General features: G+C 33.1%; 1 protein-coding gene and 1 long non-coding RNA gene across 5 annotated transcripts in view; one reads left to right on the forward strand and one right to left on the reverse strand.

The window, feature by feature from the left end:
- KrT95D (phosphofurin acidic cluster sorting protein KrT95D) overlaps nt 1–17,365 on the forward strand; it is a 526,961-nt gene that overhangs the window by 333,511 nt on the left and 176,085 nt on the right. The window lies entirely within an intron of this gene.
- LOC142324408 (uncharacterized) overlaps nt 1–17,365 on the reverse strand; it is a 105,132-nt gene that overhangs the window by 28,206 nt on the left and 59,561 nt on the right. The window contains exon 2 of the long non-coding RNA XR_012756278.1: nt 13,867–13,988. This is a non-coding gene — a long non-coding RNA (uncharacterized LOC142324408). The remainder of the gene's footprint in view (nt 1–13,866; nt 13,989–17,365) is intronic.

Below are 17,365 nucleotides of genomic sequence, written 5' to 3' on the forward strand. Positions count from 1 at the left end.
GAAATCTTTTATACTAGATGCAACTCGAAAACAAAGCGTTTCCAGATTTATGTTTATATGAACTTTTTGCATTATTTTCACTAGTAGAACATGTCCTGAAAGTTTCTTTTTGGGATATTCTATTTTAACATGCAAGATATTTTCCTCTTCTTATTTTCATCAGATTCTTCTCTCCACAATTCTTCTTTTCTCACTTTTTATCATTTTTTTCCACAATCACATTTAAAAAGAAATCAAACTCTATTCAAGTTCTCCCCGTTCTTTCTGACCATCCGCAATTCGGATTCGTTGCTGACATAATTTCGACAAAAATAATGTGGCAAATCTATTTTTCGGTTCACTTGTGATCTCCTCTTCTCGCTGTCACCGATACAATCATTTCATCTTTTCCAAAAGCGATTTTTCCTATTTTTACAGATATTTTGTTTCGAATTTTCATATGGTTTCCGTTCCATTGCACCAAACTTCTGAAACACCTGTATCTTTCTTTCCAGTCAATCTTATAAAGCCGACTTTCATTTTAACTTACATTACTTTTATTTCCTTTTTTTATCCTCATTCCCGTTCCCTAGTCTTACAATATTACATCAGATGTAGTTTCTTCTCTTGATTGCTCGATAACTGTTCGATCAGAGTTTACATACAACATATATGATTCTTCTTACAGGTCCCTTGAAAAACCTTCGAAAAATTTAAGGTAAATAGTAAAAAATTGATATGATGAAAAAAAAAGCTAAAATCATTTTATTTTTTAGTTATTCCTTTTCTACATCTATATCGCTGTCTTTCTTTCAAGTTCATTCTAATGCTAATAGTCGTTTCAAGCCGGCGTGAATTCTAATATTAATCGGTGTAGATTTTCCCTTTTGGACACTGATATTTTCCAGTACGAAGTGAGTTACGAGGATAGGGGAAGGGAATTAGGCAGAAATAGAAGGTTAGCTTGAAAGAAAACAGTTAACTGTAATTCCAAGCATAATAAATATCTTCTCCGTGTACGTATTTAAATCCTAGGAAAGCATGGATGATATTCAGATAATTTTATTTAATTCTGTTTTTCGCGTGTTCACAATGATTTATTATTACTTTTTTCTTTTCTTTTTTTCCCCTAATAAACATGGATTTTAAAGTAAATATAAAAAAAGCTTGTTTATTTATTTATTTTGAATTTTATTCATTTTTTAAGCGAGTCTTAAAAGAACTCGACAAATGAATTATTTTTCACCTCGAAAAATGTACTGTTAGAATACCAAAGAGAAGACAAGGAATGATATTCAGGTTTCATTCATCTTAAGTTATAACCAGGTACTAAAAAGAATTTTCCATTTCGTTCCTAAGAATAAATTCTTTCTTATGTTTATGTATAGCAATTGCTTACTTTTCCTGAATAAAAAAGTTGCCAATTCAATTTTGTATAAATGGTTAATTTACGAAGAACATTTATTTTTTTTTAAATGAATAGATTTGTTTTTGTTATTATTAAAGACTTCTTTTTTTAAAATTCATTCTGAATACTCAGTATTTCAATTATATTTAAAAACTAATAATAATCATTTATTTAACGAATGAATAATACTTAAGAAAACCTACTTAATAAAAACATTTTTTCGGTAATGTGTATTTCATTTGTTTTGTTCACATTTTTATCATAAATTAATTATTATTTAATTAGATACTTGAAATAATAATATTTGCCAATCAAATTGAGGAAATACCTTGACATGTGCGCTTGAAAACTGAAAGAATAAATGTAATTAATATAATAAATTGAAACATTTTTCGGTCTTTAAGTCAATTTATTTTTGTCAACTTTTCTCGAGTCATCAGTTAGATGACTAGTTTTTCAATTCTAATTTCTATTCCTTCGTTTTCTATATCTGTCTTTTAAGATCAATATTTATATTACATTCTGCATCTACAACCCCTTCTATCAACAAATAAATTAAACCTGTATGTGAATAGATATATATGGCTCAGCAATTCAGTTTGTCGCCTTTGAAATTTTGTGCCATAAGTTTCTTTCTTCTTCTTTTTCCTTTAAGATCTTTTCATTTCAAATTCTATTTACCCGCTTATTTTTAGTATTCTCGTTTAATAATCATTTCAATGGCCTCTATTCTTTTCTTGTCTTTTTATCTTATTTTTCACGTTTCACTTCCGTGAAGTGTTATATAGTGTCTGTAAAACGTTTAAGGTCACCGATAAAAGAAACACAAAATTTGGGTTTTCTCTTGGTACATTTATTTAAAAGTTTTACAAAAATCAGAAAGTACCATCGTACAGTTAGTAATCAATGTGCCTTCCGTTGGCTCTTTGAACCCCTTCACACGATCAGCCGATGAATCGATCAGTCTGTTACATTCGTCGACAGTAACGTCTCGCCACAACGCAGAAATATTCTATTTCAAATCTTCCTTTGATTTGGGCTTCCTCTTAGCCAATTTGACTGCCATAGAGTGCCATAGGTTCTCTATGAGATTAATGTCCGGCGAGCGTGCTGGCCATGGAACAATTCTGAACCGGTCTGCCGTAAAGGGACTCCGATGACAGGGAGAGTTGTCTTGCTGGCAATAATTCTTTCCCATTTGTAGTCGCTGAAGGAACCATTACTTCCCCCAATATTATACCTTTGGCTGTTGACTGATCCATCAATAATGTACAGTTCTCCAGGGCTTTCATAGGTTATGCACCCCCAAATCATTATTGCATCACCTCCAGCTTGAACGACAGGTGCAATGCAGGATGGCAGAAACCTTTCTGTTCGAGTGCGCCTAACCTTCACTTGCCGTCTTGGGTACATCCCAACCCCGTAGGGGAAGACACCCGCCTAGTGGCGTTCCGGTCGCCACCCTCCCTCCGTTCCTAGCCCTGTTGGGCTTTAACGGGAGTGGTCTATCGCTTTCTGACTTTTTACATCTCATAGTAATAAACCTGGCCTCGTTGGGATGCCACCGATGTAAATGCCTCGGTAGATATTTGCATCGGTGATTTATTAACTCAGCTTTTGTTTTCGCTGTAGGCATCGTCCGGACATCCTGAATCTCCTACATCGTATCCCTCTGAACTAGCTAACCGAGTTCGCGGAAGCACGAACCCCGTCTTGGATACAGTTCGAATCTGCTTTCATCTGAAAAAAAAAAACACATCTTTGCCTGGCTTCTGTCATTCAATTATGCCTCTCACAACATCACCTCATTCGCCTTTTCTTAGCTTGTTCCTTAAACAGAGGTTTACGTAAGGCTACGTAAGACTTCAATCCAGGATTTCTTAGACGATGACATAGGGTTTCAGCACTGATGTTCCTATCCAAACTCTCCTTAACTTTAACTAAAAGATAAAGTAAACTAGCTCTACGATTTTGTTTACTTACGTTAAAAATTTTACGGCCAGTTCTTGTCGAGGTTAGTCTAGGCTTCTCTTCCGGAAGCATCGAGGTCAGTACCATTTTTTTAAATTTTTTTACCGTCTGTTTCATGCAGGTTTTCGACACTCAAAGTTTTTCTGCAATTTGAGTATAGCTTAAGTCACTTTTCCACATCCCCACAATCTGACACTTCACATCGGTTTTCACTGACTTTTGGTCCATTTCCAGACTTTTAAGCGATGAAATTAACTTAAAACACGCTTATAGCAAGATTGACAACAGACAAAGAAAAGTGGTGAGAATCGGATGTTTTGCCAGTGCTAACAACTCCCCAGATCCTGATTAGATTTGTGTGGTAGTCTGACATTAATATGGCGCCAATTACGAAGTCGAGCAAAGTTAGAACAGCATTTTTTTGTGCAAAAAGAGCTGAAAAAAAAACCAGGACCATGATCTCACATGTGTAAAAAAAAAAGACTAGCCTAAAGTGCCTTTCTTTTTTTTTCGCATATCAAAATTTATTTTGGTATGCGTTGCTGGGTGTACCCGGTTTACAGTAATAGTAATTTGTTAAAATTAAATTTCGGCTTACATTTTAAGCCCGTTTTAAAAAAGACATATTGCAATAAAATCAGTTCTGCAAAAGATAGAGAGGTCGAATTTGTGTTAAAAAACTACGCAGTTTAAGGGTTATTTGGGTAATGTCTAGCATTGCATGGTTTAGGAAAAGTACAAGTATAAGGGCTAAAAGCAGTAATGTGTAGTTTAGTGGGTGTCTAAACTTTTGACAGATTCTGTACACCATACAAATATTTTTAAGAATTTATTAGTTTTGAACTTCGTTTTTTTCTGTTACTTAATTTATTATTTATTAATTTGACTCCCTGCATAGAAAAATATTGATTATTAAACAGTTTATTATAAGATTTATTTCATTTTAAATTGATTTGAACGGTTGATTTTTAAATTTTTTTCTACTTGAATCTACTGAAGGAAGTATAATTTTCTATTTCAAAAAATGCTAATGCATAACATTAGATTTATAGTAATTGCCTTTTACAGAATTAGCAGTATTGTGATTTGAATGATATCCGCTGTGTTCTTAGAAAAATGTTTTATAATGAAGAAGTAGTTTTTTATAGGACGTTTAATTAATTTTTAAGATGTTTGCATTGGTTTAAAATCATTAATCGAATATATAAATATATTTTAATAATTCATAAATTTTTTTTTAATGAGGGAACGAGGAAGTAATTTTTACACTTGTATACCCTCTTGATGGTCTATTTGGGTAGCTTTTATAGGATCTTGTGAAATATATATACTATGTTAGTAGATCAATTAGTTTTGTGTTCACCTCCCGGTCAGATTGTGATATTTTTTTCACCTACAGTTTTATTCTCTCCCTAATGAAAATACTTGTACTATGTACAAAGAGTAGAATAAATTACTGTTACAGTGGGTCTTTTAATTTAATTCTTGGTTAATCTCTTATTTTAGGGGTGGGTTGGCTGTTTCACTTTTGTGTTAGGTGAATTAAAACCTCAGAGTAAACTCATTTACTCGTACTATATTTTAGCCGTTTAATTTCGGTTAAATAACTACGTTCATATTAAATTCGTTGCTTGTCTTAAATTTGCATTTTTGAACTTGTTGGTGTAAATTAGATATACTGTCTTAATTAGCGCAAAAAAATCTAACTGTATATGCCTATATTTTTATTATATTATTTGTCTGTATTATATTAATACTGTTTGTTTGATGTGTAGTATTTAGATATTTACCTTTAATGATATTAAAGAACAATTTAGATGCGGAATAACAGTGCAGGGTGAAAATATAAAGATGCTAGGTTTTTTTGATATAGTAATTCTAGCTGAGAGTAAAAAAGATTTAGAAGAAACAATGAATGACATTGATGAAGTCCTACACGAAAACTGCTGCATGAAAATAAACAAGAACAAAACGAAAGTAATGAAATGTAGTAGAAATAATGTAGTTGGACCACTGAATATAAAAATAGGAATAGAAAAGATTATGGAGGTAGAAGAATTCTATTGTTTGATTAGTAGAATTACTAAAGATGGACGAAGCAGGAGCCATATAAAATGCCGAATAGCACAGGCGAAACGAGCTTTCAGTCAGAAATATAATTTGCTTACATCAGAAATTAATTTAAATGTCAGAAAAACATTTTTGAAGGTATACGAGTACGTTTGGAGCGTAGCTTTATATGGAAGTGAAACTTCAACGATCGGAATGCCTTAAAAGAAACGATTTGAATATTTTGAAATGTGATGCTGTAGGAGAATGTTAAAAATCAGATAGGTGGATAAAGTGTCAAATGATGAAGAAAGAAGCATGTGGAAAAATATAATTAAAAGAAGAGACAAACTTATAGACCACATGTTAAGGCAATATGGAATAGTCGCTTTGATATTGGAGAGACAGCTAGATGGGAAAAATTGAGCTGGCAGGCAACGTGTTTGGAATATGTAAACAAATTGTTAGGGCTGTAGGATGTAGGGCGTTTACCGAAAATGAAACGATTGGCACTAGATAGGGAATTTTGGAGAGCTGCATCAAACTAGTCAAATGACTGAAGACAAAAAAACTTTTTAAATTTTAGATATAGTAATCTCAGTATACAGAGAGATTCCAAATTGCACGGTAATCTCTCAGAGATGATTCTATAGCCAAAAATAAAAAAAAAGTTCATATAAACATGTCAGAAAACGGTTCGTTAGCGAATTTCGGCTCGCGAAACATGTAGCCATGCTTTCTTCTCCCTCTCTGAAATTAAACCGTACTAAAATTCTTGGGGTACAAATCGAGGGGTAAATTTGGTACTTCATTATGATTTTTGATCAAAGAAATTGAATAAAAGAGGTCCCAGACTTCTTCCTTACTTAGGTTTTAAGAAAAACTGGGTAAAACGAAAAGATTTTGTCGGAAAATACATTTTTAGGTTTGTAATAAAATACCTTTGTTAATTTATCATTAAACAAACAAAAATTTCAGAGAAAATTGATTTAAGTAACGATTAATAAAATTTAAACACAGATTTCAGAACTTTAATCCACGCTAGCCGGGCTTCTAAAAGCAACATTATTATTTCTAATAGTATTCAGCTTCTATTATACGATGTGTCGATTCTGCTTGTGTACCAGTACGAGCGGAATAGACTAACTTCTTCCAACCCCAAAAGAAAAATGTCCGCTGGTGTGAGATCGGGGGATCCGAGGTGATCATTTTAATGGTCCGTTTCGACAAATCCATTGCTTACTAAATGTGTAACTTAAATGATTTATCACATCACGACAGTAGTGAGCAGGTGGCGCTATAAATGAAAAACCAGATCTGCACTCTATCTGAATTGGAATATCTTTCAAGAGTTAAATTATATTTTGTGCAAAAAAATGTAAGCACCTATCTCCAATGAGCCTTGGCAGTAAGAAAATACGGGCCTATGAGATTATCACCTGGAAGACCACACCACACATTAAACGAAAAAGTGTGTTGGAAGTGAGTTGTAATAGTCTAATGGGTATTTTCTTCTGCCCAAGTGTATAGTATTTTGATAATTTACAATGCCGTTTCTTGTAAAAGAGGATTCATCCTGTTCCACACATTAAACAAATTAAGACCATACCAGATATTAAACAGATTTCATCAGTAATTAGAATAGTAATTAAGAAAACGGGATGTTGTTCGCATGTTCTAATTAACCATCGACAGAATTTCATCAGTTAATCAAAATTAGGCCTCAAATGTTTTACGATCCGGTATTTTTCGATCTGGATAATTTTCGCGGTATTCACGCACAGCAGCTAATCCATTTTTTTTTAATTTACCGTAAATTAACATGACCGTCAATTCTCCAAATGAAAATAAATTTGTGGTATCAACCATTGTGAATGACTGATCGAACAATAACAGCACAAACATCGCTCAAATGAATATTCAAATGCTAGACGCTAAACTTAATTGTTGATCAACTGTTATTAACAACCTATGAAAAAATAAACATTTTTAGTATGTTTTAGAAGGATGTCTTTCAGATTTATTTTTATCATTTGAATGTAAATGTTCTGTTTAAAATCGTATTACTTTCCGATCCAGTTTGTGTGTTTTGTTTCTAATTAATGTTGAACTTCTCAGATCTGTATTTAATTTTAATAAACGCTATTTACATCAGTTTTCTCAGAATTAAATTCTCTATAAAGTTAATTAGAAATTTTTATTTGTTTATTGGTAAATTAACAAAGGTACTTTATGTCAAACCTTAAAAAAGTGTATATTCCGACAAAATCTTTTCGTGTTTTACCTATTGTTTCTTAAAACCTAACTGAGGTGCAGGTCTGGGATCACTTTTATTCAATTTCTTAATCAAAAAACCATAAGGAGGCACCAAATTTACCCCTCAATTTGTACGCAAGAATTTTAGTACGGCTTAATTTCACAGAGGGAGCAGAAAGCAGGGCTAAATGTTTCGCGAGCCGAAATTCGCTAAATTTTTTTTATTTTAAATAACCGACTATGTAATAATAATGTAAATTTGTTGTGTATGTTAGTTACGTTGTGTGTAACGGTTTGATGCAATTTATAACCATAAGGGATGCATAGTTCGTAATGTGCTGATCTTTAAAATTGTTATCACCGCAATTTTTTTTGTTATATAATAGTTTTAATCGTTGTTTTACGCCATATTCTTACTTTTAGTTAAGTTTCTTAACTTTGGATGCTTCACTGCAGTGAAGCATCAAAAGTTTGTTTGCAGCCTAGTTTGTTTAAAGATGTAACCTCATATCAGAACTTGTCTTGCTTACCCCGATCTGTTTCTCCATTATTCTATTGATTATTAATTTACTGAAGTATATAATACACCTTTTCTATGAACTTCTTTTTAAGTAGTTTTTTTTTTTTTTTTTTTTGCTTGATTCTACTCTTTCTTTTTTTTCCTGTGTAGCATCCGGTAATTACCGTTCAGATAAAACTTCCGAGGATGATATGTAAGAGTATAAATGAAGTGTAGTCTTGTAGTCTTACTTCGACCATTCCTGAGATGAGTGGTTAATTGAAACCCAACCACCAAAGAACACCGTTATCTGCGATCTAGTATTCAAATCCGGTTTGATTCTACTCTGATGATTTTCTTACTCGATTTTTAATTTTTCAAAGATTTTCAAGCTTTTATTGCCGATATTTCATCGGTTTTCTTTTAAAATGTCCTTTGCTTAATATTTCGGAATTCGTTGAAATTTGCTGTCTATAACGTATGATTCTTTTCTTTCTAATTTCTTCTGAAATCTTTTAAAAATTTTGATGAAGTTTTGTGATCGGATGTCATTTTGTATTCTCCATTTGTAATTTTTGATTCTAAATTTTTTTGGCAGAATTTTTTTTGTTTCCAAAATTTCTAATTTCAGTTCTTATGAAAGTTAGGAACTCTTGCGTAGAAACGTGGTAAACTTACCGTGTTTTAGTGGATAAACTTTGTAATTTTAGTTATGTTCTTGGAGTGTAGAACTTTAGGGGCAGAGTGTGAGTATAAACTAACTTACTTTTTTTTTGCAGCGTAGGTAATTAAATACCTTAACCTGTGTCGTAGAATTAACCTGTATGAGGAAATTCTGAAACTTTCACGGATGTTTTTTCCTCGATCGACGTTATAGACAATATCTTTTGATCGTAAATTCGCGTAATAAACTATTTTCTGAACGACCTAAATTGCTGAATCAACTTGTTGAAAGATAATTTAATTATTACATGTTTTGTTAGTTTGATCAGGCTTTATTATTACAGTTTTAGTGGAGCTATTAATACGGCGTTAATTAAGGAAAAATAATTAATTAAAAATACTTACTAAAGTTAGTAACCTTGGTTATTTCAAGTTTTACCCGAATAGTTTACTCTTGAGTTTCCAGGTAATAAGAATTTCGTCGGAAATATTGGTTTAACGTACGTTTAAACAGGAAAAATGAAATTAATTGCAAAGGAAAACCGCACTGTCTGTGTAGTCACGTTAGAATCTTCTCATATACTCGATTTACTATGGTTTTTGACCGTATTAGAGCAGACAAATGATTTACATCTATGTTAAATCTAAAATCTTACTTTTGTTTATCCGTACCTTTTTTTGAATGCATCACCGGACTTTAAACTGTATTTGTTGACTATTAGAGTATTAAACCGTTGAACTTAAAAAAAACCGCTGTATTGGTGCTAAAAATTTATACGTATTTTTTTTATTGGCTATTTTAAGTTCAAATTCTGAAAACAAGTAGAATGTTTGTTTAATGATCTTAACATATTTCATAGAATTATATTTATCATTGTCATTTCTCTAATTACACATTACTATTTATATTCCTGATTATTCAAGAGATTTCTTTAAATTGAGATTTTCTATATGTATATATTATTAATTATTTTTTCTTGTTATACCTTAGATCGTTACTATAACCTACTTCAGGGGGTGGGGAACGAGGAGTTGCTCAACTAGCCCATGGGGTGATAGTTGTAGGCTTATATGTTTTAAGAATTTCTTGAAGCATTACCTTTTACTGAATGCACCCTGATTTTGAGGATTATTCTCGTTTTTGCAGAGGAATTATTCCCTAAGTGGATCCTCAGTAAGGTTCTCTCAGGTAATTCGACCGGGGAAAAATTTGTATGGTCTACACACATAATTGGAAGACTTTTATTTTGTTTATTTTCATCATCGCTTATCGGTACGTAGACTTTTAATATTCAAAGTATTGTTATACGAAACTAAAAAAAAAAACTAATCGGAGAATTTGTGTTAACGTTTTCTAAGTAAAAGCAGATTTAAAAACAAAGTAAAAAAATAATTAATTTACTTTATATCTACGTTCAATGTATAAACCCAAGATAAAAAAGACATTTTCCTCATGTTCAGCGGTAGTCTCATAAAATTGTTTCTATGCATTCCTTCTTATTATACGATTGGCCAAAAAGGAGTGTAATGTATGTAAGGGTGTTTGTGTGTACAGTTTCCACCGTATCAGCTCAACGTTGAACCGATTTAGATGTATGACCCCGCGTTGGAAACCTTACGTTACCGGGAGTGATATATATATATATATATATATATATATATGTGTGTGTGTGTGTGTGTGTGTGTGTGTGTGTGCGTGTGTGTGTGTTGTTGTTGTTGTAGTAGTGAAGATTTTCCGATTGAAACACAATCTTTAATGAATGAATTAATGAACTTTGAGTATCACTGTGTGAGCTGGGTTTGAACTGAATGATTCGAATCGATAGAATGAATAATATTACAAAAATAATAGAATTAAATTTACGTTAAATCAAATAATATTAATTAGATTTAAAAAAAAAAAATTGTTTAATAATAATGAATTTCCCATGGGGACTGCGTGTGAGGCTAGAGTGGTGAGGTGATGCGAGCATTCGTGCGAGGCTAGACCAATCTACCAATTGGTAACAAAACAATTGCAAACAATCATCCGATTTTCAAACGGTATTAGCTAGTATAATACAAAATCACGAAGGAACCAAGCCGGAACAAAAATTAACTGAAATACTCAGAAATTGACCTTGTTTACACGACTGCCCAAAAAGGAATTAATTTATTTAGGGTGTGTGTATTTACGTTTGTTCACTGTAGCAGCTCAACTGCTGAACCGATTTAGATGTATGATTCCGCGTTGGAATCCTTACATTACTGGGAGTGTCATAGGCTATATAAATATGTATTCATAAATAAATTATACTATATACAAAATTGTCACCCGTACGCTGTTTAATTATCCTGTATTAATAAATTATCCCGTATTAAAGAGCAATTTCTTTTTTGCAGTCCATGTTTTTTTTATTTTTAATATTCTTAATATCTCTTTTTTTATTGAATTTTAGGTTTTATTAGGAACATAAAATTGTTCCTAGTTGTTAGTTTTATAAATCCGGTATAGATACAGAAAAGGTAAAGTTTAAATAATTGAAATAATTGTTTTAATAATAATCATTTTTTAATCCGGTTATTTTTATTATAAGCCATATGCTAATAATTAAATCGTTTTATTGTTTTACTTAAGCAAATAGTGGGATATTTTTTGGTGAAAGGTTCGGGACGAGTTGAGGTTTTTATTTGTAAGCACGTTCCTAAACGTGAGGTGATTATTTTATTTTAGTTTTATTTAACTATTACACTCTATATATTTTTTATTTTTTAAACACCACGCCGGTGTACTTTATCGTTTCATAAATCCGGTTATATGTTTGTACGTAAAAATTCTGTTTAATTTAAAGCTTATCGTTATGTAAACGTCCTACTGTTTGTTATATAAATATTATTTTAAGATAAGAAATGAGAAATAGTTTTATGTGTTGTATGTTTTACTTTATTTTATCGCGCGTCGTTCAGATTATAATGCTTGTTTTATTTGTATTTTTCTCTGTGTGTAATAATCATAATCGTATACACATTATTAACTTGAGTGCATTTAAAATCTGTTTTTCCTGAAATAATAACGGGTTTATCTTTTCCTTACAATTTTTATTAAACGATTTACTTCTGCTTAACGTGAACGTTTTTAATTTTTCTTTTTAGATACCTCAAATAATTTCCATCATTTTCGTGAAACTATCTTTTAATTAGTTTCAATACGTTCATTTGTTTAAATTTGATTCGTAATTTTAACAGGGAAATGTTTTTGAAACCTTCGATATTTAATACGAAGCCGTGGATAGAGCTAGGTAAAATCCACACAAGCGGTTACTAACGGTTTCAAAAAGAAAAGGGCACGAAACGGCAAATCTCGTGAACCGGTTTGGGCAGGGGCTAATCTCTCTTACATTTAAGTTTTGAATTACTGTTTGTAATTTATAGTGAAATATTATAGCTGTCTTAAATTCTTATGCACAATTTTGTAAGTTTTAATCTAAAATGTTGATAGATACGGTCAGTAAAGCGTGAATTCCGTCGTTTATTTATATTCGATCCACTGTAAAAGTGATATCGATTTTAATGGAATTGTGGGTTTTGAATTTTTGATTCAAGGTGAAACAGTGAACCGTGCGTACTATCAAGGCGTTTTACAAGAGTTACGTGAAAAGATTCGCAAAAAGAGACCAGAGTTGTGATGGCACAACTCGTGGTTCCTTCATCACGATGCCCCCGTACACTTAGTTTTGACAATTCGTCATTTTTGTGCCAAAAATCAGATGATTGTCCTCCCTCAGCCTCCCTACTCGCCAGACCTAGCTCCTTACGATTTTTTCTTATTTTCGAAATTAAAATCGGTGATGAAGGGACTCCCTTTTTGATACTAGTGATGATGACATTAAAGCAAATTCATCACGGACCTTAAGGCTATTTCAAATAAAACTATTTAGGACTCCTTCACAAAGTGAAAACACCACTGGGAAAAGTCCGTGAGTTGTGGGAGGGAATACTTTGAAGACAAGAACCAATAATCTGTAAAAGTAATAATAAAGATTAAAAAAATAAAGTTAGGTTATTTTTTGAACAGACCTCGTTTTCTTATATGATAAGATTTTAAACGTTAATATTTAATTAAGCAGAAGGTAATATTTAAGGAATAAGGTTAATAATATATATATACATAGCGTTCTTACTGTCAGTAAGTGATATGATGATCCTTGGGTAAGATCAGAATTCTAGTAGGATCTTTTAAGTCGCCGAAAGATTATGAAAGAAGTGTATATATATTTATTTCTTCACTGTATAAGGTGGGATAAAAAAATAACGAGATTTTTAATTTTCTTTTCGTATTTCGTTTCGACCGAGTTCGTGTTTTTCTACGCGATGGCAACACTATCTGTAAGGTATATCGATAGTTTCAGCCATATTAATTGCAATTCAAATTTGGCAACCGACTAATTAGGCCAAGGATTTATGAGTAATACAAACGGTTTCAAGAATGCCGTTAAGTCGACAAAACGGTTGGACATCCTAATTCATTGACAAATGATGAAAATATCGATAAAATAAAGGATTTTGTGATCATTAATCGTCGATTCACTATTAAAGAAGTTGCTGAAGAGGTGGGAAATCTCTTATGGCTTTAATGTAAAAATGTTGATCGAGATTTTGGGTATTAAAGGATAGCAACAAAATGTGTTCCAAAACTGACGAACTTTCAACAAAAGCAACATCGAAGAATAATTGTTAGTTGACATCGCTGATGATTCAGAATTACTCAAACGAGGCAAACAGGTGGCGTACGGTTACGATATTGAAACGAAGGTTCAATCATCCCAATGGAAACTTCCTGAAGATCTAGTACCTTTAAAAAACGCTGATTTTGATCGAATGTTAAGCTTCTAATTACTGTTATTTCTTTTTTTATTGTAATGGTATCCATTACGAATTACGAATTCTACTACAGGTTGTATAATCAATAATTAGTATTAATTAGCGTTTTTACACCGTTTACTTGAAGCAGTCCGAAGAAAACGATACAAATTTGGACAAACAATTCGTGGATTTTGCATACCATAACGCTTCAGTCGATACGACGCTATTAATTCGTGATTATTTAGCCAAAAATAAAGCCATACTGACGTTACAGCCTTCGTATTCTTCACACACGCATCCTGCGATTTTTTTTCTTGTTCCCTGTGAACAAAAAAACATTAAAAGAATCACGATTCGCCATGATAGATGAAATAAAGTAAAATTCAATAGGTTAGTTTAAAGCTGTAAAAAAAAAGACGTTATAGAAATGTTTTGAGGATTATAAAAAACACTGGTTTAGGTTTCGCGTACTTGAAGGAGACAATATCGACATAAAAGAAAAAATAGTTCTATTTACTTTTATAAAAATTCAAATTTTCATTATTTTTTTATCACACCTTTCGTATGTATCGTTTATTTAAATAAAGGTGTTACAGATACCTAGTGTAAGTATAATAAATATATCGCTTTCAGGTCACCGGTTAACTTCATTTTTCTCCCGTTTTCAACAATGGGAAATGAATTTAAAAATTTCCTTAACGTATTTTTTAAATCGATATTTTCATATTAAAATAATCTGTTTATTTCACACAGATTGGAAAATTTCGTCTTTCCAAAGGACCGGTGCTTGGTCCTGTTCATTACCAACCGTGTTTGGTCTGTTTCGGTTCAAGATAACCTAGTCGTACTTGATTGTAAGATTAATATTTGAAATTTCACGGTCTAAGCATTGTTGACTACAACAAAAATATACTGCTGAACGAAATTTTTTCAAAAGAAAATGTAAAAATCTCAGTTTACCTTGTTTAATGAAGAGGTTCTTTTACAATAACATACATTTCTTCAGCTCATTTTCGTTTATTTTGTCGTTATCAAAACCGATCTGGAGAAAGTCTACCCGAATTCGTAGTAATTAACGTGAGTAAACAGGCCAGTGTATTTCTGAAGGTTTTAACCACTTTACGTTTAAAGAATTTAAAATTGTTTGTAATTATATGTTAGTTCATATCTTACGTGATTTTTCTTAGTCTTTAAAATAATAAAGATACATACATATTTCAAAAAAAGAATGTGAACAAATACAAAAAGGAAGAAACCAGTTCGCCTTTTTTCAGTTGGCCATAATACGAGGGTTATTTTTTTCAAGGTCCGATCGGTCACGAAATTAAAACCACAGTGAAAATAAAAAATTTTTATTACGCTATTTCTCTACATAGTCGCCACTCCGATTTGGACATTTGTCGTAGCGTGGTACCAACTTTCCAATACCCTCGTCATAGAACGGAGCCGCCTGTATTTTCAGCCATGTTTCTACGCTGGTCTGCAGCTCGATGTCTGTGCCAAAATGTTGTCCTCCTAGCCAGCGTTTCATGTGAGCGAAGAGGTGAAAATCAGATGGAGCCAAGTCCAGGCTGTATGGTGGGTGATCAAACACTTCCCAACGAAAACGCTGTAGGAGCTTCTTTGTTACAGCTGCAGTGTGCGGCCGAGCATTGTCATGGAGAAAGACAATGCCTGATGACAACATTCCTCTCCGCTTATTCTGAATTGCCCTTTGTAGACGTTGAAGAGTCACGCAATATGAGGCTGCAGTGATGGTCATGCCACGTTCCATGAATTCCAACAAAAGAACTCTAATCCGGTGCCAGAACACAGTAGCCATACACTTTCTGTTGGAGAAGGTTCGCTTGAACTTCTTTGGTTTACTGGGAGAATGAGAATGCATCCACTGTTTGGATTGTTCTTTTGTTTCTTCAGTGTCGAAATGGACCCATGTCTCGTCCCCTGAGACAATTTTGTTCAAAAAATCTTCTCCTTCATTGTGGTAGCGCTGGAGAAACGTTAGGGAGGCGTCCATTCTCATTCTTTTGTGATGGTCGGACAGCATCTTGGGAACCCATCTCACACACAGTTTGCGGTACTGAAGTCTCTCACTCACAATGGTGTAGCGAGCTGACCTTGAAATTTCAGGAAACGAATCGTCAATACAGAAATTGTGAACCGACGATTGGTTCATCCTCTCGCTCAACGAGATCATCGGTTGACACTCGCTTCCTTCCCTGACCGCCTGCATCATGAACATCTGTACGTCCTGCTTTATAGTTCCTGCATCATTTCCGCACTTTGCCGTCACTCATTGAAGTTTCACCGTACACATTACTTTTCGTCGATGAATTTCAGCCACATTGCACCCCTCAAAAAAAAATCGAATTACCACACGCACTTCACACACTTGGCGGGAGATGCTATTGTTGTAGACATGTTTACGTGCTAGCTGCGTGTTCAGAACTAAACGAAGTGACGCGGCGTGATTGAAGGCCATACTAGAGACGCTGCGCAACACATATGCACAAAGGTTCATCCGATTTTTGCGCGGGTATTTTATTTCACGACCAATCAGACCTTCAAAAAAATTACCGTCGTATAACCTTATTATATTAGATAATAAGATAGAGATAATTTTCTTATTAAGAAGTAGATAAAGTACTTACTTTATCTTTTACCAGAAGTTACTTATGGCATTTTTTCAGCTCTTTCTGTCTGCATATTCTTATCCAACGTTCGTCATATGACCTATCATTTTATGATAGGCTTTTTGGCGGGGGACTTCTCTAGACACTTTTCTCCTAGTCATGTGCCTAATTAAAGTAATCCTCAATGACAGCAGTAATTTTTTGCATTATCCAAGTCGCTGGTTTTTTCGCCATCCACTTAACATTGTTGTTGGCTTCAACAAGATCCTCCGTACTTAACGTCTCTGTTCTGCAAAGGATCCAACCTCGCCGTTAATTTTATTAACTCTCATCATTTCCTTGAACATTTTCCAATATTCATTATGACCATCTGAATTTGCCAACGGGATCACACATGCAGATGAACCTTAATATCCTGTGCACCCCCAGGAACATTGCAATTTTCTTCCTCATCATAATAGATTAAAATGATTATCGATTCTCTGTGACCGTTATGTCTTGGTGGAACGTTTTATACTTCATTTGGATATTTTAAATACCATTCTATTTCATAGCGGGCGACTGTTTTTTTTTTTATTAAGGAGCTTGAGCTTGTCTCTGGTGATTGAAGGAAATACATTTTGTTGTATAGATATTTGTACTGATGAATACAAAATTGTTAATCGATAAGATGTTGGTACCGTCCTGGATAAAAATAAAGGAACTAATAATGGGATGAGAGCCCTGAAAACTACTATACCCAGAGAAATGCTTTGCAAACGTCTAATCGGTTAACAATCCCTCAGAAAATCGTACCATTTTAATTTAGATGAGAGCAACGCGTTACTGATGAAAAAAAAAGATTTTGCATTGGCCAGATTGAACTTACGTGTTGCAACAAATAGTTACTTTTCATGCAGAATTTAGAGTGACCTTAGAATAGGTACATTATTACCCTAAAGAAATACGTAAGTAATACGTGGCACAATTTTGTGGCACGTGGAAGTATTCAACCGAAGTAGAAGCCGAGTGGGAGGCAAAAATTATGACAGGGCTCTAGATAATACATTAATTTACAATGCCATG

The sequence above is a fragment of the Lycorma delicatula genome, chromosome 5 (genome assembly GCF_047948215.1).
Source record: "Lycorma delicatula isolate Av1 chromosome 5, ASM4794821v1, whole genome shotgun sequence".
Taxonomy (NCBI): Eukaryota; Metazoa; Arthropoda; class Insecta; order Hemiptera; family Fulgoridae; genus Lycorma; species Lycorma delicatula.